Raw genomic sequence first — 21,333 nt, 5'->3', positions numbered from 1 at the left:
TTTCTCCATTTTCTGGAGAGGAATGGTGCCAACAGGGCACTGAAGCTATGGCCTGCAGGCCCCCAAGAAGCCGACAAGCCAGGCAGTGCCTACAAGTTCCCTAAAGCACCCCAAAAACTAGCTGAAGTGATTCCATGAGCACAGCCATCACTAAGGAGAGCTCATGCACCACAGAGCTTCCCGTTCCCTGACACAGGTGTAAGAGAGGGCTGTGGGACTCACTGCAGCATTAGCATCGACCCTGCGTGCTGCCAAGGAGAAGCTGTCGTGTCCAGATCAAGCTTGGAGGTGTCTGTCTTGGGCTGTGCAATGCTGAGTTCCTCCTTGTGTCCATGGGCAAGACCCTTTCCATTCCAGCTGGGTGCCTACAGGCAGCAGTGCGAGCCAGTCTCCCATCTTGTACTCAATCAATACTTGAGGAGGAGCTAAAACACCTCTAAGAGCTCCCTTTTTCTCCCAACTGGCTATTGAGAGAACATAAAATGACATTTAACTTTTACGTCTTTACAATTGCATCACTGATCTCACCCCAACTTTCTGTCCCAGTACGCGCCCAGAAAGAACAATTTAACTTGGAAGACCTATGGTCAGTCCTCAACCACCAACAGAAAATAATTGTGTAGCATCAGACGCGCAGACAAACCAAAATAAGAAAGCCCTGGAAGTTACAGCGCCTTAGCTTCATTCATAATTTGATTAAAACAAATGAGATCAGTTCTGCACACAGAGCTCTCGGGGTAGCAGGGAGGAAGGCAGATTACAGACATCAGTCTCTCCAATCTGCTGCCTACAATGCCAGAATGACAATCCTGGATACAAAAACCTTCTTGCAGCATCTTTAGGCCTGTCTGCCTCATGCTGTAGTGTGCTCTCACGTCCCCACTCTAGTTTCATCCCCATAAACGCCACCACGACCCACACTGTCATCTCTGTCACCCCAACACCGACTCACAGATTTCTACAAGAACCTTTAACCAAGTACAATGAAATCTCATTCATTTTCTGTGTAACACACTGAAGGCACAGCCTTTCTACACATCCACGCAGTGAAAAGTCTCATCAGCTTGATTCTCACAATCCTAGTACGCTTTTGTCCTTGACAAATGCCACCTCGTCATCCAATATTCTGCTGCTGGCCTGCCACTTTGAGCATCTCACCTTCCACCTCCTCCCTCTTTATAGCATCAAACAAGAACCGCTTGTCTCTGTTTTCAAGGCCCTTCCCAGCACCCTCCAACCCAACCTGTCACTCCTGCGTTTGCTGTTGCAAGGTCAAATTATGTTTCATGGATTGATCTGAGGAAATTTCTGCTGGTACTTATTGGTGCTACCCAAAAAAAAAAAAATTATATATATATATATATATCTCCTTCTGCTTCTTGTAATCTGCTCCTTCAAAGGGAAGGCAATGATGGAGTTCAGGCTGGGCCACCTGTGAAACACGACTTAAAAACACAAGGGAAAAAAACATAGCACAGGCATGCTACCATGTCAGTTATTTATAGGTAGCCTTCAACAACTAAACTTTACGTCTTGATCAAGATCCTACATAGGAAATACTAAGTACCTACCACTTTCTGGAGAGATTTAGAGGTGGAGGCTATGGAGAGCAACATCAAATTTACAGTGGAAAGTTCTGTGTTTAACTACAAAGAAACACGAGCCTCTATAACACTGCAAATTGTCTTCTTCAAGAGGAAACCAAAGGCTCAGCCACAGCCTGGTTCAAGAGATCTTTAAATTTCCCTCACAGCTAAAAAAAAACCCCATTCTGCTGTTTGCCAGAGCTATAGGTTTTACCCGCGATGTCCTGATGAAAGCCAGAACCACACAAATATTTCCACAGCTGCTCAAAATGTTTGCTGGATTATAAGGTCACATATAGGACACATCTTCAGTTCACTCTTAGTATAGAGGCTCTATGGTGAAAATGAAGAGATTGTACTGAGATCTTTTTTTGCACCAGGGATCCTCATTTTCACTGATATTCCTCTACCAGCACTGGTATCCGGGATCATCTAACCTTGGCCATTCCCTTTTCATGGGTGTGAATTCTCCCTCTGGAAGAGCAGCACTCTTCCTCCATCCCAACCTTGCTGTTAGGAGATACCAGGAATATTTCTGACCTGACCAGAGCTTTGCCTTGGGACTGTTCCAGCATGAATCATTTAAGCACCCAACAAACAAACAAACAAACCTACACAAAAGAAAATCCAAACCAAACAAAAAAAAAAAACCACCAAAAGAACTAAAAAAACAGAAGCAAAAAAATTGACACGCACACAAAACCAGTGAAGAAATGCTTGTTTCTGCTGAGGAAGGCCTATTGTCCTTTCTCTCCCCTTGCACAGCTCCACACAGCTGATCAATAAGCACACTCTGCTCAGCAGGGCCATCCAACACCCCAAAAATAGGAAACCTACAGAATTTCCTGATAGAATAAACCAACATGAGAGAAGAGTAGCGCTCTGCACTCAGGTGATGTTGGGGCTCAGGCAGGTCTTCAGCTAGAAAGCAAGGCTCTCAAAGTGTAGGCTTCATCTCTTGGACTTCAAAAGTTCTCCCTCTGGGAGAGGAACTGCCCCAGATCCAGGATTTTGCAGCGAACACGGTTTTGTAAGGTGAAGACATCACTAGGACAGTGGGATTCACCTCATTTCGCTGCAGATGCAGAGGTGGCCCCGGGAGCAGTCGGGCAGGCATTGCACAGCCCAGAGCCGTGCAAGGGGACGGCTGCTTTGTGAACCAGATCAGCTGCCCTGGAGCCAGGGGTTCAAAGCAGGAATATGACTCGGGTAGTATCAAAAAAATGGGTTATTCTTTATTAGCCACTTCCCCTCACTCCATGGTTTGGCTAGGGTTTTTTGTTCTTACTCTGAGATAGATACTTTCAGCCTTCAGGAAGCTGCCACACTGTGTCTGCCCACTCTTTGCAAAGACAAGGCATGTACCTTCCCTCCTCCCGTTCCAAGCTCACCACCATCTAATCAGGCTTGGAGAAAATGTTGCATGAGGTTAAATAATCCAATAACAGAATTTTGAAGCCAAGTCAGATGCCAGCTAGTGATAGGTGGCTTGCATGAAGTCATTTGGGGGTTTTATTATTTATCTGGAAAAAGCCAGGACCTTCGGATATTAATTATCACCACTTTATCAAGTTTCACCTCAAGCTACCTGGAAAAACAAGTAATAGAGATGCATAAATATTTGCTGATGAGCAGCGATGAACACCAGGAGGGGCAGAAACGGAGATAAATCAAAGCACTTTCACAAAGGTTGGGTTGGCAGCGCTATCGCCTTGATACATTGGTTTAATTTTTGGCATACGTCAAAAGTCTACAGACACGGTGCTTTCCACTCAGCCAACAAAAAGCTCTGAGGCTATATTGCTTTTGTCATACCAAAGAAACCAGCATACAAGGTGGAAAGAAATATTTCCCGACTCTCATTAGGAGTATCTATTTCATAGATAAGCATCGAGTCTTGCCTAATCCAGTCTCTTCTCCATTTTCCTATAGTACAAAATTGTACAGTCACTGTTCCAAGAAGGAACGCACTGTGAAGGCTTGAAATGCTCTGCTTCCTAAATAAATAATGGAGCACTTTATTTTATTTTATTTATTCTTATTTTATGCGAAATGCAATGTAATGAAAGTATACTGCTTGTCAGTGGGACAGGGAATTTACCATTATCTAATGCAACCTGCATAATGTAACAGAGAGAATTACACCAGAGGCACATCTCCACAGTCTAAATGTGCTGCCTTTCTAAAATGCAAAGATTTTTTTTAAATCCAGAAGTCAGAAAATCTGAAAATTTAACACGAAGATGGGACTTCTCAAACAGATAGCTGGTTTGTACTCTGCTATAACGGTCATCTGAGCTTTTTCCATGTGTAGTTGAAAGTTTAATTTTCTGAAAATTTTGATTTAGTGCAAAAGTTACAACTACGTGCCAGATTTTAAAATGAAAGATACCATTTCAGATTTGAAAATAAAAGATACCAGCTAGTTTCCTAGTTTTGCTGAGTTAGCTTTGTGCCTTGGTTAGGGCTTGAATTAAGTAAGAACGTTAATTTTTTCCGCGTTAATTCTTAATGGTCTAATACATCTTCTTTGATGCAATACAAGAATGGAAAGCTATTTAGGATTGTCCAGGAAAAATTAAATTGCATCAGAAGTACTTCATTATGAGGTTATTATGTACTTACTCCCACACCTCCTTCCATCTACAACCACATTGTACCACTCCGGACCACTTTGTACCAGGGAATGAACCCACCTAGGACCAACGAAGCAGGACCACTTTGTAGGCTGTGCAGAGAGCACGGGTTTGGGCAGCAACAGGTCCAAGGAAACCTTGTTCCCTTTACTGCAAGTCTCATGAGATTCAAGAGCAAAGACGAATTTATATCCACTTTGCACAACCCAAATTTTTCACCCTTTGGTTCTAACGTATCCATTTTCCACCAAAAAAATCTTCCTTCAGAATGGAGATTCTTCTCCAACTGGACAAGCTGCGTAAAAATCTGAGTAAAGACAAATCATTGCAAAAACTTCTGGAGCTTTCAATATGACTGTGAATTTATCCACTTTTTTTTAAATAAAAGCTTACTCTTTCAGTACAAGATAGTAAATTCTCCACAATCTATGTTGCATAGAAAAATCCCGTGTAGAAAATTAATAACTTTCTTATGCTCAGGGCACTTTACAAAATGCCGGAGTGGGAGGCAGGCAGAGGAGAGGGAGCAGCCAGGGAGGGATGATCTGCTACGGAAAGATGCACAAACCAAGTCCCTTGTTCTTGCTTAAATCACTCTCCTCTTGGACCAGAAATGGCAAGCGTGCTGCAGACAAGAAATGCAGCAGGTCACCATGCATCTGCTCCCCGACACCCCAACCAAGAGGGAGAAGCAAAGCCGGAGGAGGGGACAGTTTAACTCCCACGCTGCTTTGCTACATGGCTGTGCATCACCGATGAACTGGCACATCGCCGGAGGTGGCAAACATTCACACTCAGTGCAAGTTGCTGCAGTTTAATCGACTGCACTGTCTTATCTTCAGAGGTCCCCGATGCTTCACAAAACTGGGAGTATATCACTCCAAAGGAACATGTAAGAATCAGGGTTTATTTCTTTTGCATCTTTTTCTGTTAAGGGAACCATTTGCATGAGATAAGAATCCTCCGGTGTGTCATCATCTGAAACCTGAATCCTCACTTTGTGGCATCAAAATCAGTAACTGCAGAAATGAATGTCCCATCATGCCCCAGGCGAGGGGAAGGTCTGTGTGAAGCTCTGTGCTGGGAAATTACCTACAGCATCTCCAAACGTGCAGGATCTCAGCAAGTCCAAAACACATTTAATCTCTAAATTGGTCTTTCTCAACCAGATTTTTGTAACAGCGGACTAAAGACTCTGTGAGCCAAATTCTGCCCTTCTGGCACTCAAAAGTCTTTAAAAAAATTGTGATCAAGCCACAAAAGCTGCTCAACAGTAAGGACGTATCCTGATTCAAGGCCAGGTTGGACGGGGCTTTGAGCAACCTCGTCTAGGGGGAGATGTCCCTGCCCATGGCAGGGGGTTGGAATGAATAATCTTTACGGTCCCATCCAACTCTACACAGATTCTATGATTTTCAGAAGCCAAAGAGCACATGCACCAAGATTTGAAGGTGCTCAGCTGCTCTGAGCATCAGTGTCAGAACAGCGCTGATGAACCATGACCCACCATTATGTCGTCTCCTGGAGCCTTATTGGGTCCATAATACTGCTGGGAGTAAATATCAACTTCAACTTTAGTTGAAGTTTGCAAATCAAAGTCTACTGGAGAGTCCTGATGTCTGACAGATGTCAATGCGACATTTCCATAAAGTCACGTTTTAAAATAGATTTAACTTAAGCAGACAAGATCCAGCTTGTTCCCAAGCATATCTATGATGCCCCGCAGGATAATGTGGCGAGAAAAACTACGGATGGGTGAAAATGTGGGAGAACCGTTTCTGAAACAATCATTGTCTTTTAGACATTAGACAATGTCTGAGCTCAGATGAAGCACTTCGTGCTATAAATAAAATGTAATAGTATCAACACAAAGCCGGATTTAAAAGTCAAAAGAGGTGGAACACAATTCACACATCACTGGCAACATCTACACAAAATACATCACACAAATACACCATGTTTTGGTGGCAGAAAAGCATGTATAAGAAGCAACTTCAAATTTGCTTCCATCTATCTCTTGTTTGCTTCTTCAGATGGTTTTTGCTTTTTGGTAGAATTCTTTCCTGGCTTTAAAAGCTTTCACCCTGTGTGTCAGAAAGCAATGAGGAATTGTGGGTTGTGAAAGAAAAGCAAGTTTAGGGGCACATTCTTTGTATAGGGTCCACACCTCTATTGAGAAGATCCTGTAAGGGGGAGTGTCTTAAAATAAAATAAAATAAAAAAAAATTTGGAAAGCCACTGTTTTAAAGAAAAGAAATTAACTGAAATACTCTCTGGGTATTCATCTAGTAGGAGAAAATCTGTGGAAAGTTTGTGTTATTAATTTGCTGAACTTTCTATTAAACAAGATGCAACAGAAACATAGACAAAGTACAACACTGAAATAAAATTCTCATTAAAAATGCCTCACCACCAGGACTGGGAAAGGCCTTATTAAGGTTACGGCCAGGTCCAGCCTCTGACAACCACATTGACACTGAGTATCAAAATACTTCGTTACCGAACCATTTCATTCGTCCTACTGAAGGAATTAGGCCCTTCAAGGAGGAAGGCATCAGTCGACACACATGAGCCCCTTTATCACCTTGAGATTTCCGCACAAATATTTTCCTTCCACCTTTCCTCCCAGGCCCTTGCTGTCTTTGTAAGACCCGGCAAAGAGCAAGACAAGCCCAAGGAAGGGACCCCTTTTGCGCAGGCTCGAAGCTCCCCAATCCCGTGCCAAGGAATCTACTTCTCTCCGTGCTGTGCTGAAAAGTGGCCACAAAGCCCGACGCGTGTTCTACACTGGCCTTTTCATCTCCAAAGTTTACCGTGGCTGCTGCTACTTGTAGGGAGGCTTGACTTGCTCGCTGTCGGTACGGCTGTAAATTGGCACGATGCAGGCAGTTTGCCGTTCGGCATGAAAAATACCCAACAAAGATGCCCTTGTGTCAATACAGTGTATTTACTTATTCCTTTTCTATTTATAATATTTGCTCTGAATGAAATAGCCGGTTTACATCCTCCAGGGTATTCTTCAGTGCCTTTAAAAGATATTTTGGGATGAGAATTTAAACTCTCAGGGATAACAGCCCCTCAGGCCCTTGTTTCCCCCTGTCATTTACTCTTTGGGGAATCAAAGACTACAGCCTGATTTATGTTGCAAGTCATCTTCTTTGATTTCTTCCAAAATTGATTTTTAAAAGGCGTGCCTACGCACCTCTTGAGATTAGGCTCTCACTTTTCTATATCTCATGCCTGGTCATAACAACCTGCAAAGAGCTATTCTATGCCTCCCTAATTTTTTAAAGTTTTCATTTGAATTTTTATTTAGTTACTTATTCATTTTTAAAAATTGAAAAAGACAGCGCCTGCGGGGTTCAGGTGGCTGCTAGGTTTATTCTTACCATAGGAAAATTTGTCTCACCTGTCGATATTAGTTTGAGGCCCGGAGTGTTGTGGTCTCTCAGACAGGGCAGTTGTGCTTACCACACTTGAGCAACCTTTTCCTCCCACCCACGTATCTGTTGACTAAGACTGATTAGTGAGAAGCAGCTAAGAGTTAGATCCAATAAAGGAATTAAGATGAGATCCAAAATAATACATAATTACCTAAAGTGTGGCGTAGGAGGGTTTTAGAGTGAAATTCAGGAAAACAATACAAAATTCACCTATGCTCATATGTTTTAGACAGTAGTAGTTTGTGATTTCTAGAAAAAATCTTCATGGGCAGCAGTTAAGGCCAACACAGAGCTGTCGGTTAGCAAAGCCTGACACATGAGAACGAGAGGACACTCCAAACTAGTAGCAGATTGTTTTAAGATAGAGAAAATAAAGTATTTATTGGCACAGCGGGGAGTTAGTCTCCAGAGCCTGCTGCCATAGGAGGCTGGTGTGGCAGGTGAGATCAGCAGGTTCAAAACAGAATTAGACAAAATTTGTGGGCCAGGAGCGAAAGGCAACGTCAATAAATGGGGATGTGCCTTGTCATCCCCTCGGCCAACAGCCACAGTGCTGATGAGGTCGGAGAGGGATGGACCACGGCCAACCATCGGCCTGCTGTGCTCTCCCAGGACAGCATCTCCGGTTGGAGCTACTCATCTCACCTGCGTGCAAGGCCCACTCCTTCTCCAAAGGCTGCTTACAATAAAATAACATGTCAATGTGAAAAACAGATATTAAGTAATTTGCATATAAATATCCCAGCCTCCAGCACTCTACCTCATTAACTTTGTCCCTGGTCTTACTCCTATTGAAGCAAGAGTAGAGTAGTAAAATAAAGCAAGAGCAGAGTAGTAATAAATAGTAGAGTAGTTATAAAGAATAAAATTCATGTTGCTTTCTATAGGAACAGGAGAGAAAGCGATTTTCAAAGTGAATTAAACGGTGAATCTGTCTCCAAATGATGAGTTTGGGTTCACAGTGCCACCGATGACACGTCAGTGACAGCAGTGCAAACCAGGAGCACAGCTCACCTCTTGCAGCCCCACGCCAAGGGATCAGTCATCACCCTTGGTACGTTATCAGAGGATCTTTTTGAAATAAAAATTTTAATAGTGTTTCAAAGCCACCAGGGTGCGCGCAACGCACCACACGTAGCACATCGGCACCCAACGTTGAGTGATCGCTGCTCCCTCCAGCCCCAAGAGCCCACGGACCAGCTGAGCCTGGCATATGGGCTCCCGCAGCCGCGGCCAATGCCAGTGCCATGCAGGGAGCGTGAGACGGGCAAAGAAAAACCTGAGTCTCCCAAACACCACAGGAAGCTCGACAGCCCTGGAGCCCTGCCCAAAGCTCTGGGGCAGCGCTGCCGTGTGGATTACTAACACGAGCAGCACATGCGTTAGCCATCAAGTGAGGAATCATGAGACCAGACCAGAAAAATCCAAAAAATTTAAATATTTTAAGGGATTTTCAGCTTAATAACTAGCTGACTGCTTCCAAGTATTCCAAGATGTTGCAGGACAGCCTATAGAAAAATCTCTGGAAAAAAATTCCCTTCTCAGAGCATCCCAATTTTCCCCCCAAATCTGTCACACCTGGGTTCTCGAAACAGGTTCACAACAACCAAACCGGTGACCATAATTATTCTGGTTTCATCTTTAACTGAGTGCTTCCCAGGGAAGCCATAGCTCTATGGGGTTTGAGCAAACCTGGTTTGAGCAACCTGGTCTGGTGGGAGGTGTCCCAGCCCCAGGCAGCCCCAGTGTAGAACTAGATGATCTTTAAGGTCCCTTCCCACCCAAACCATTTTATGAACCTACGAAACCCTGTTCTCAAGCCTTTTCGTAAAGCAAAGTCAGACTGGTTTGTAACCGACGACAACTTTTGTGAATAGATCTTGGGAGGAGAAAATAAATGATTCCAGAGAGAACTTGAACAAATAATCCAGGTGCCTGTAAAACAGACATAAAATATATGTTTCTCAGAAAGATTCAAATTGTGTTTATCACCATAGCAAGGTCCACCAAGTATTACCCTGAAGAAATCAATTAGTTGCCTGCAGAAAGAATACATAGAGAGACCATTTCTCTCTAAGCTGGAGGAGCAGCTTCTCTCTTCAAACACCTTAAGAAAGCACAGCCAGGGCAAAGTTCAGACTCAGCCCTGTCCTGCCTGGTGTTGCACTATCTTTTCTGATAATTAAAATAATTCTGACCTGAAACATGATAAACAGAAGCAACCACATGCAGAAATATGAATTTTTAAAGAAAGTTAAATGCTGCCCGGCAATCCCCGCTTTTTCTTCAGATTCCCTGGGAAAACCTATTTTCCCCATAAAGCGTCACAGCGCTAATCCAGCACTAGTAATCAAAATACGTATGACCTGCTTGTGTCCTGCGCTGCTCTTAAAACTGTTTTTTAATCTTGTAGTCGTCAGATCCATGAGATACGTTAACTTACTATGGGGATGCCCCTGGAAAGCAGTGTCTTGCCATGACTGCCAGTGGATTTCAGTGTCAGAGACCTGCTCCTCCAGGTAAGGGTTTGAGCAATTTCTAAATGGAAAAATACTAAACACTATTGGCATTGAGAATTACCTACAGCATCCCCCCACTAGCATGCTCCCTGCTCCCCTGCCCTGGAAGCCCTGGGCTCTGCTCTCCTAAAAAAAAGACAGATGGGGTGGAGGGAATCCAGACTGATTTCCCAAGCGTACATCTCCAGGGACCACATGGGCTCGGTGACACATGAGCATTTAAAATTAGGAAAGAAGAATCACAAAAACTCCTAATGAGCTTACACAGGCGGTTCCTGTCTCTCCCAGCTGCCTGGGGTCAACTCAGCTCTCAGCGAAGAGCCAGGTGATAAATACAGGGTTTATCCAGCCTGGCCTTGCACAAACCCAAATTCCTGCCCCTGCGAAGGTGTTCGCAGACTGCTGTATTGGGAGTCCTGGGTTTGAAGAGAAAGACATTGGGAAAATCTTGCATTGAAAGAGCTACTGATGCATGAAAATCAGATAAAAGCTTGAACTCCTCTCTGCCCCAAACTCATAATGCTCTGTTGGCCCTAAAATAAGGCATAACGGTCCCTTTGAGAAGCATATCATGAGACGTGAAATGCACCGTCCTCACAGGGCCTTGCTACAGACAGGCCAGCCTTTTGTTTTGGGGAAATACACCAAAAAAAGGAAGAACATGAAGTGTAGTTGGAAATAGCGTGGTTGCAAACAGTCAGCTTTCTTACCGTTTGCAAGTCCTGTTACTCATGGAGGTTTGTAAAGGGACTTTCCTGAAGGAAAGGAGGCCTCCAAAAAAAATCTATACATATATATATATAAAAAATGCATATTGAGTTTATTTCTTTTTATTCCCCAGTAACTCCTTTATACTGGGCTAAATTTGAAATGTAAGAAGCAAGCAGAGATTCATGGATCCTTCAACTTCCTGACTGTCCAAAGGTATCTCTTTCAGAAATTTAAGCACAAAGTTTAGGGGACACATCCCCAAACTCCCCTCTGAATTTTGAGGCTTTGAGTAAGTCAATTAACTCCTTCCAATCTCTTTTTCACATGTGCAGAATTGCTGTAATTCCTAACCTGGATAAATTACTTTATCACGCCTTCAATCTACATTATGCAATCATTTTCAGTGTATAGCTGTTCACCAAGCCTAGTTGCTTGTTCCCTGCCTAGTTGCTCAACTAATGAATACATTCATTAACATGCAATTACATGGTTTTTTTAATCCATAGATTAAAGAGGCTAAATGAGGGCAAAAGATTATTATTCACAGTATATCCTCCCAAAAAACACCCCACACCCCTTATACTAGTGAGGCATTATTCAAAATTTAATTCAACTAAAATAATAGCAGAGGCCCCCCGCTCACTCCAGGACCACAGGCTGGCTCCTAAATGTCAAAAAGATTTCAGTACTTAAAACAAAGCTGGTTTATATTATCCCTCCTCACTAGTCCTCCAAGCTTGCTGTACACTCTGCACTGTAGCGTGAGGGCAGAAGCAATCAGCAAAAGGAGAAACTCTCACCTGGAGCAAAACCTGGACACTTCCAGTCCCGAGCAGCAGAGAGGCAGGAACTCCGGAATAACTCCGGCTGCCGCGTGCAGCTCCAAACTAGTTTCATCTCCAGCTGCCAAAACCAGCAAATCTTTGGTGTTTAGGTTAAAGGCAACACTCATCGTAATTTACTCTGCAACAATTATGCCTTTCCCGGGAGCTCTCCAGTACAACCATGCTGGGCTGTCCCGAGGCCACCTTCAGTCTGGAGAAGAGAAGGCTCTGGGGAGACCTCAGAGCCCCTTGGAAGGGGGCTTACAAGGAAGCTGGAAAGGGACTTTATACAAGGGCAGGTAGTGATAGGACAAGGGGTCATGGCTTCAAACTGAAAGAGGGGAGATTTAGATTAGATCTGAGGAAGAAATTCTTGGCTGTGAGGGCGGTGAGCCCCTGGCCCAGGTTGCCCAGAGAAGCTGTGGCTGCCCCATCCCTGGAGGGGTTCAAGGCCAGGTTGGACGGGGCTTGGAGCAACCTGGGCTGGTGGGAAGTGTCCCTGCCCAGGGCAGGGGGTGGCACTGGATGATCTTTAAGGTCCTTTCTAATCCAAACGATTCAATGATTCTATGAAATCCAACCCCTCTGCCTCTGCACACCCCCAGAGTGACAGCACAGCACAGTCTGGCCAGCAGCACCTGGAGAGCATGGATGGACCAGGGACACCAAAACCTTCTCGCACGCTGCCTGCAAGCAGCCCCCGGGGACACAGGGGCAGGAGAGCAGCTATGCACCTCGATGGGACATGGCACATGCCCTGCTGGCTACAGCACAGGAGCATGTCACAGCCATGGCCTTTTTTGTCTCAAGCAATGCAGCTGGGGGACAAAACGGGTTGTCTTTGTTTGCAGCAATTTATAGACGCACAATTGTTCGCCTTCGCTGTGTGCACAGCAACTGCAAAGGCTGGGCATGTAGGATGGGTTACATTCCCAGCATAGGAACTAAATTCTGTGCATGAATTTGGACAAGTTCCTTAAATCCGCAGCGTTCAGGATGCTTTGCTTCTGTGTACCACTGTTCATCCAAGCTCAGAAATACCTAAGCACGCCAGCAAGAAACAAGCAACACATGAGAATGGATTAAAAGGAAAGGGCTGGAGCCCCTCTGCTGTGAGGACAGGCTGAGAGAGCTGGGGGGGTTCAGCCTGGAGAAGAGAAGGCTCCGGGGAGACCTCAGAGCCCCTTCCAGTCCCTAAAGGGGCTCCAGGAAAGCTGGGGAGGGGCTGTTTGCAAGGGCATGAAGCGACAGGACAAGGGGCAATGGTTTAAACTAGAGCAGGGCAGGGTTAGATCAGCCATTGGGAAGAAGTTCTTTCCACTGAGGGTGGTGAGACACTGGCCCAGGTTGCCCAGAGAGGGGGTGGAGGCCCCATCCCTGGAGACATTCAAGGCCAGGCTGGATGAGGCTCTGAGCAACCTGCTCTAGTTACAGATGTCCCTGCTGACTGCAGAGGGTTGGACTAGATGGCCTTTAGAGGTCCCTTCCAACCCAACACATTCTATGATTCTATGAAGTTTTTGCAATGGCATACAATCATCATCCTTCCCATTTTAGCACCACACTTGATACAAAAATCATATCCATGCCCAGCAAGACCATCGCTGTCCCGGTCTGGCTTTTTTAAGAGCACAGCAGTGAAGCAACTGCAGCAAAGGCTCATTGCACCACCACCACGGTCCTGTGGAACCTGCCTGTGTAGTGTGGATGGAGACACGGCTGTAATAAAGCTCGCTTTGCTGAGGACTCCAAGAGGAACGTGAAAAACTAGCCTAAAAACACAAGTCAGATGTCCCAAGCAACAGGGGCACCAAAGCCGCCTGGCACCTCTCCTAGCTAATCTGACTACATTCAAAATTCAATCAAAGTTTCTCACTCCACATTCTTGCCTCTGCGGTAACTAAAATATATACAGAAATACATCAAAACATAATGTTTATTTTAACTTAGCAGGTCGGCATGGATGGGAAAAAGAAAGGAAGCTGCATTTCAGTACTGTCACTGGAAATAAATCAAACCAAATCCTAAAGGCCTGATCCAAAGAAAACTTGGACTTTAAGCCATACCAAATTCTCCAAACAAACAGACAACATTCTGGATGAAATACAGATGTCTGTTGGCCTGCTGGTTTAAGAGAAGTAGGAAAAAAAAAACCCCAAGCAAAAACCCCCTTCTGCTCATATACCTGAAGACTAAGTGTCTGGGAAGAACTTCTGGGCCTTTTTCCCAGAGGAGGTGCTGGGATTGGTACCTTCAGCCCTGTTAGGAGGATGCTCGATGGAAAATCCAGCTCTGTCTGCGATGAAAAATGAGCTTCAAACCAGGACATGCATTAAAGCCTTTTTCCTACAAAATTTAGGGGGAAAGGCCATCCATTTGATATTTCACCCAGGGCTTTCTTTAATGCCCTTTGAATTTTCTATTTCATTTTATTTGCTTCCTATTAAGCTTTTTAATTAGAAGCCTCTGAAGTCAGCTGGAGAGCTTTGCCTTGCCTGTCCCCTTTGCACCGTGGCTGCTCACCTTTGCTGTCGGGGTGCAGAGGACTGGATTCCCAGCCGGCCGCCCGGAACAGGTAGGGTGAGTCTGGTTTTGGGAGGAGGCTTCCCTCTTTACTTTTGCATTTGTTGTTGTTTTGTTTTGTTTTGTTTTTCTTTAAAGGGTAGGAAATACCCCTTTTTAATTACTGAATTGGAAATAATTTTTAACCCTTCCCTGCCCGCCCCCCAGTATAGCTAGAGAATAGACACACTATGTGCAACAACCTGATAGCTGGAAGCAAACCATTGGTTTGGGTTGAGCATTGACTGAGACCCTGCAGGCAGAAGGAGCACGGAAGCCGGGAACATCCACATCACCTTCTACTGAGATTAGCACAACACAGCGGGACTTGACATTTGCTCTGCGTGGAAACACCCTTTTTCTGTAACCAGTTTTATCCTGTAACAAAGAGGGATGGTGCACTGCGAGCTGTATACAGAAGTTCAAGCACAGCAGCTGACAGATGAAGTGTTCTCCATCAGCAGCTGACCTTATCACATCTACCTCGTGTCCTGCTCACCAAGTTCTCCCTCCCATTGAGAGCATTAAAACAAGCTGGGAAACGAACGCACGAGAAAGCTTTGCTCCGAAGCTGCAGGTTGTTCAAAACATTCTTTACATAAAACCACAAGGGGAAGGCCACGGTATGTCAGCTGCCCTTCTGCTTCATTACTTCCAAGCACATCTCCTACTGTTGCCAGAGCTTTCACAAGCCAACAGATTACAAACAACAACCAAAGCTTCACAATAATGCAAACCCTTCTATCTCCTCATCCAGCCACCTCTCCACCACCTCAAAGAACCACAGAATGGTTTGGGTTGGAAGGGACCTTAAAGATCACCCAATGCCACCCCCTGCCCTGGGCAGGGACACCTCCCACCAGCCCAGGTTGCTCCAAGCCCCGTCCAACCTGGCCTTGAACCCCTCCAGGGATGGGGAAGCCACCCCTGTATGCCCCATCCTGGACACCCAGATGCCTCCCACCTGGATGTCTCCATCCCAGCACATCAATGCGCACATCCAAACAAGTCTCCTGTTAGCTTGCTTAACTTTGTTTGCCTTACTTTTATGACACCACAAAGCCAGCTAACATAAAGTCAATGCTTGAGACACAAAAAAAATTAAACTGCCAATTAAACTAATACAGCATTTCTAGACTAAAAAAAAATAGTATTGTGAATGTGTCACTGATAACTGAAGGTTTGCCAGACTAGGATATCTAGGAGCTCATGCTGCCCATCCTCCGCAAAAACATGATTCTCCCCTTCTTGATGGCATTTTGATTTCACCCGCATTTTCCGGTCCCTGCATGGATGCACAGGGCCTAAGTGGGTTTTGCTTCAAACAAAGTCACCTGACAGAAGACAGCAGTGTCTTGGTCATCATTAAACACAAACTTGGTATCTTGCAAGCTAGAGAAAAATATTTTTCTGGCAAATCCATTTTTAAAAACCAAACAAAGTCTGTGATGGAACATCTGAGGCAGTCCCAGGGAGGTGGATAATGTGATGCCATCATACACAAGTGGGAATCTGCATCCCGAAACAGGGTTAATCTGAGTTTTAGCAGGGACAATCCCTCCCCGTCAGTAGGAACACTTATGAATCCTTAGCTTAAAAAACGTTATTTTCTATTGAGCTACCTCTGATATCTAGAAGCCACCATCTACCAGCTCTCTCAGTTCTAATATGTTACGGTTTTAACTCTTTAAACTCAAATATATTTCCATTAAAATACTGCATTTTCAAAAAGCCACAAAACTTGCCTTCATTGAGTAAATAATTTTAAGACAACGAGATGAACTAATTATGTGATTATTAGGCCTTTTCATTATCACCACTCGGCAAGCGAAGATCTTCTTTATTTATTTTAAAAGTTCAAATAATACTTTTCAAATGAGGAAAGCAATGTATTTACCTGAAAAACCCAGAGTCATAAGCTTCTCGAAAAAATTTTTCTTATTCAGAAGAAGCAGCCAAAGAGAACCGAGTGAGGTCTGCATATCAAATCAAGCATAACACAAACAAAGGGAAAAGGAAAAGGAAAAAAAAGAAGAAAAAGAAAAAGAAAAACACAGTGCTGGCCCAGAGCACTCTGGCTTGTGTTACACACAAGGCCAGCATGGGAGAACACACACCAGGTGTCAAAATTCAGAATAAATCATAATGACCCATCAGGTACGGTCTTCTGGCTTTCTCTGCTCAGAGACACAGGCAGGGATTTCAGACTCCAAAGAAGCCTTTGAACAGCCCCAGGGGCAATGGGAAATAAAAATCATCCAGAAAGACAGCTGGGAAACATGGCAAGAGAAAGAACCAGTCCATTTCAGGAGGGTTCATTTCCATAAGATAAACAGGGAATATCAAAGGATGCGTCAGAGGACCTTGTTCAGCCACCCGTGGGATCGCAGGCTCACAGAAGGCAAAAGAAATGTTTATCAGGCACAGCGCTCAACGCAAAGCACTAAGGGAGTAACAAAACTTGCACAATACACCATAAAGATAAGGAAGGAGTAAAATCAACACCGCAAAACTTTTTGGAGAGGGTATTCATTATTATTCCACTGTACACATGGGTGAGCTCTGCACTGAGCATCAGCGTTAGTAGCAGTGGTGCCACCGCAGGAATGGGGCTCTTTGGAGCACCTCGAGGCAGACCAGGAGGGTCAAGTCCCATATTGGGTTTGGAGAAGTCCGTCCTAGAGAAGCTGGAGGGCCAGGGTGGGACTTTTTTCTGGGATCAGTGTCAAGAAGCGCTATTTAGAGAAGGACAAAGGGCTACATTGTCCTCACCGAAGGGGAGCAGATGGGCAGCAACAACTCCCAACAGGCCTTAGGAGATCTGCACCAAGAAGGAGGCCATCTGTGCTCTACTGTCCAAAACCACATGTCCAAGCCCTTTAGAGCTGCGCTGATATATTGTGAGGATCACAGGAAAAAAAGGAGAGGAAGACGCAAGGCACAGGGTCCATTGAAAATTCCTGTCTGAAGAAATGCTGCTCAGCTCAGTCATAACCCTACCCAACCCTCAGGGATGGAAATGACGGGATAGGAAAAAAAAAGGAAGGGGAGCACGGAGCAGTTTCTCTGGTTATTGCTAGGGACTGATTGGAACAGCCAGACAGAAAGCTAATGGCAGTGTCTGTAGGATTAATTAACACTCATGTTATCAAAGCATCAAAGATTCCGGGCAGGATAGCTCTCACGATGACGCTTTCCCCAAAAGACAGAAGTTTGCCGGCTAAGAAGAAATACATCTGGTGGGAAGAGACAGATGTGACCAAGCACATAGACACAAGCGAGAGACACCCTGAGATTGTGATCTCCAGAGCTCTGATGATACAACACAGGTCGGGCAAACCCAGCCCGCTGATACCATGACAGTGAATTCACCTCCTGCACAACCCCATGCATTGGAAGATCTGTCTGAGGCTGCCGAGAGCCTGAGGCAATACCACTAATTACAGTATTCATTGCATTCATTTTATACGTCCTATGAGACGTTTCTGCTGTGGAATTCACTGAAGCCTAATTCTCACCAAATCTGCTCCTGTTCATTGATGTCTGCAGGACCTGCCCAGAACCGCCTCTCGCTCGGCAGCTCTTCTCATGAGGGATTGGGAAAGGAAGGGCTCCTCTTGCCACAGTGTCTCCAGGAAGACTCAGACCCATCCTTCAGGACCATGTGCACACCAGATTGGCCCGAAGAGTGGGAGATATGTTCCTGAACCTAACACGAAGCTCTTCCGTTTCTGTGGCACACACGGTAAAGGAGGTCTGAGACGTTACAGCATATCGGATGACTAAAAGGAATTTCTGGACCACCTACGCAGATGAAAGTCAAAAACTCCTGAAAATAATCACTAATTTAACAACAAATATTTTCATCTATGAATCAGCAACATCTGTGTGTGTGTTGGGAAAATGGGTAAAGAGCAGCAAATTTCTTGGTAGAGGATAAAATTAATCTTGTGGAAGAATTTGGTCCATTCAGTTTACTCCTTTGATTACAGATGCAGTCAATTAACTGTTCCTAAGAAAACTATTTAGGCTCTATTTAAACAAAAATATGAGAATTATCTGTCAGGGAACCTGGAAGTATCAAAAGACAGAAAAAATACACAGGCACACCTAATTTAAGTATTGAACAGTTTACTGGAGTTTACATCTCCTATCTTCCCACGGAGCTGTATTAAATGTTATGAAGTGTATGATAGAGGGTATCTGATGGAGTTGTGAAATTAACTTTATACATTGTGATGTATCAGCCAAACATGCATAACATGGATACAGGGATTTAATATGAAATGAATAAACAGAATTTTGAAGAAGAGACTATGAAGGTGCTGCGCATCCTGAGCACTCAGGATTTTCTAAAACACAGCCTTCAAAGAAAAAACAGTGAATCTCCCAAATATAAAATACTAATCCCAATTTAGTCCTGATTTAACTCTGCTGGTTGTAAAAAAAAGAAAATGGAGTTGCGTTAAGTTGAAATTTAGCCTACTATTACTTTGGGCCATTTTGTATTCACACCAATAATTGCACCTTGAACAAAAGTTGAAAGCCTTATGTAGGAAACAGGCAGAGGTGGCATATTCCTGAAAAATAAAAATCTTACTTTAGTTTAATCGCTTTATAGCAATAGAAGAATGAGAGAAGAAAATCAGAAGCAATTTAGACTGAAGAAACTGTATTTTAGGCGGGACAAACATCACTTCCATGAGACCACCAGCCTTTAAGGGCCCAATCCAGCCCTGTGACAGTGGCAAGGCTGTCATTAACTTCAAGGGGAACAAGAATACAGTCTAGAATTGAACAATACCCCCCAAAATTGCTCTCAAAAGGTCCTGGTAGACCTAAAAGCTCAGAGGTTACCAGGAGGGAAACTCAAGTCAGAATCAGCCACGTGTTGCACAACTTGAGCAAGAAGGTGGGAGTGCTGAGAGCCTGGTGTTAAAGCATCAACAGATAGTGTCTCGAAAGAGTCATTGTTTTATACTCTGCCCCCCAAGATGCTCGCAAAGCACAGTACAAAATATCTTTAATCAAGAAGAAAACAAAGCAACAGCTTAATTAGGATGCGGAATCAATTTTAACGGCTCTTTAAGGATACATCCTGCACGCACAATGTAGGTATTCTGTAAGTTGTTGTGGCATAATAAAATGATTAGGAGAATATATGGGGTTTTTTCTGGGCTTTTATTTAGTCTTCTGCTCCGTGATCCCCAGCTAGTAATACTGGTAAGATCTTTATTTGCTCAGGAAGAAAAATAAGCTGAAAGCAAAGGCATTTTCCAGACAAATCCATAATCCCCCGACCCTTTCCTCTGCAGACACTTTAGCATCTCTCTAAAAGAGGCCAAAATTTCAGAGTGTTTCTGTAATCAAAGAGAAGGGCTGGAATTTCCGGAGTGGCGGCAGGCAGGGTGTCAGTGCCGTCCGAAAACAATGAATGAAGCAGGCGAGGGCAGCGGCAGGACCTTGGCCAAGCATCCTGGCACAATCCGCTCGGAGCCACACACGCTCAACGGGGAGGAAAACTCTAGTTTCTAGTGGAAACCCAGACGTTTATCTCCACCTTCCAGCAGGCCAAGTCCACAACACCAGCTTAGCCCTGAGTGGTCACACAGTAGGATGGGCTCCTTGACCCACATCTCGTTTCGGATTCACGAGCCCAAGTCACACCGAGGTTATTCCCTTGATCTTACTTCAGAGCAAGGCAAAAAGACATCAGAGACTCCGTCAGAGCAACCCTTCTCCTGGGGACACTCACAAAATTTCCACCAAGCAACTTTGAGCAGCTCTGACCAGAAGTACAAGGAGAAAAACAATTGTGTGTTTATGCCAGCTTAAAACTATGAAATTCTATTTAAAAAAAAAAAAAAAAAAAAAAAAAGAAAAGCCAGAACACAAACAATATCTAACACACCAAAATCAGCAATGGCAAATATTGTTAATTAGTCTGTCCTGGCCCCAGGTGGCCTTTAATATAATAGATCTGGGCCCTTCCTGGTAAGACGTACCCAGGACTCTGGTTTTACATAGTTTGCAGAAATTTCCATGCAGAACCAACGTGCCAATGTCATCCCAGAGCCCAGCAACAGGCAGGGAGCGTGTGGGGTCTGGAGCACAGCACAGGTACGAAATGCAGACACCCCTTCTGCAATAAACAGGAAACCACGTAACCAGAATCAAAAACAGCACAAAAAACCCCAAACCCCAAAACAACAAAACTAGAAAAACCCAGTGGCTCAAATTTTTCCGACTGTTTCCCAGGAGCTAAGCACTTCACATGGCTTTCCCCCTCCCTGCTTTGTTAAACTGTGGGTTACGTCTGAGAAAGATCATGATTATTTCCTCTTCTGAACAAGGAACAAAAATCCTGTTGATTCATGTGGCAAATCTGGCATTTATTAATATCTGGGAATTTTTTCCTTGGTCGATGCCATTAGGACATGTAATTCTGTTTGCTGCAACAATTTGGAGGTTGGAAGAGGGTGTTTTGTGTTTGGGGTAGATTTGCCTGACTTCAGCTATCTCACAATCAAAGGGCCCAACCAGTCAGCTGTTCCTGCACGGGCAGTGGAGAAACGGAGAGGGATCCTTCCCGACTGAGACAGACGGGCCCATTCACCCACCAGCAGCTCCCGCTTCTGGGAGTTTTGAACAGGTGCCCAACTCTTAGACCATTAAATTAGGTAAAATTCATTCCTTTCTCAAGGTAAAAACAAAGCAAAACAAACTATAGTATGAAAATTGCTGGGCTGCAAGGAGGGCATTAAGCCCTAGGACTACAGAAAATCCCTCCTTGGTTTGTAGCACCTTCTCCTTTGGAAGGGCTTACCGCCCATAGCCAGGGAGGCAAAGGAAGGACCTTCATGGTCCTCATTCACAAAGTCCAGGCTGCTTTTGGGACACCACAGTCCCTGACAACACGGCACACGGACCTCTCTCCTCCTGCTTGCTCTTTCACGTAGATTTGTAGGAGCACCAACAGCAGAGGAGGAAACCTTGAGACTACTGGGCTTGCCTCTCTTACCTGTCTGGGTACTGGCATTTAAAGGATCATC

The 21,333-nt window shown here is 44.5% G+C and overlaps 1 protein-coding gene across 9 annotated transcripts in view; it reads right to left on the bottom strand.

Moving 5' to 3' along the window:
* The window catches only part of HIVEP3 (HIVEP zinc finger 3), a 289,740-nt gene that overhangs the window by 190,552 nt on the left and 77,855 nt on the right, over window positions 1–21,333 (bottom strand). The window lies entirely within an intron of this gene.

The sequence above is a fragment of the Rissa tridactyla genome, chromosome 18, assembly GCF_028500815.1.
Source record: "Rissa tridactyla isolate bRisTri1 chromosome 18, bRisTri1.patW.cur.20221130, whole genome shotgun sequence".
Lineage (NCBI taxonomy): Eukaryota > Metazoa > Chordata > Aves > Charadriiformes > Laridae > Rissa > Rissa tridactyla.
The sequence above is the reverse complement of the archived record's forward strand: the minus strand, read 5'-3'. Positions and strand labels throughout refer to the sequence as shown.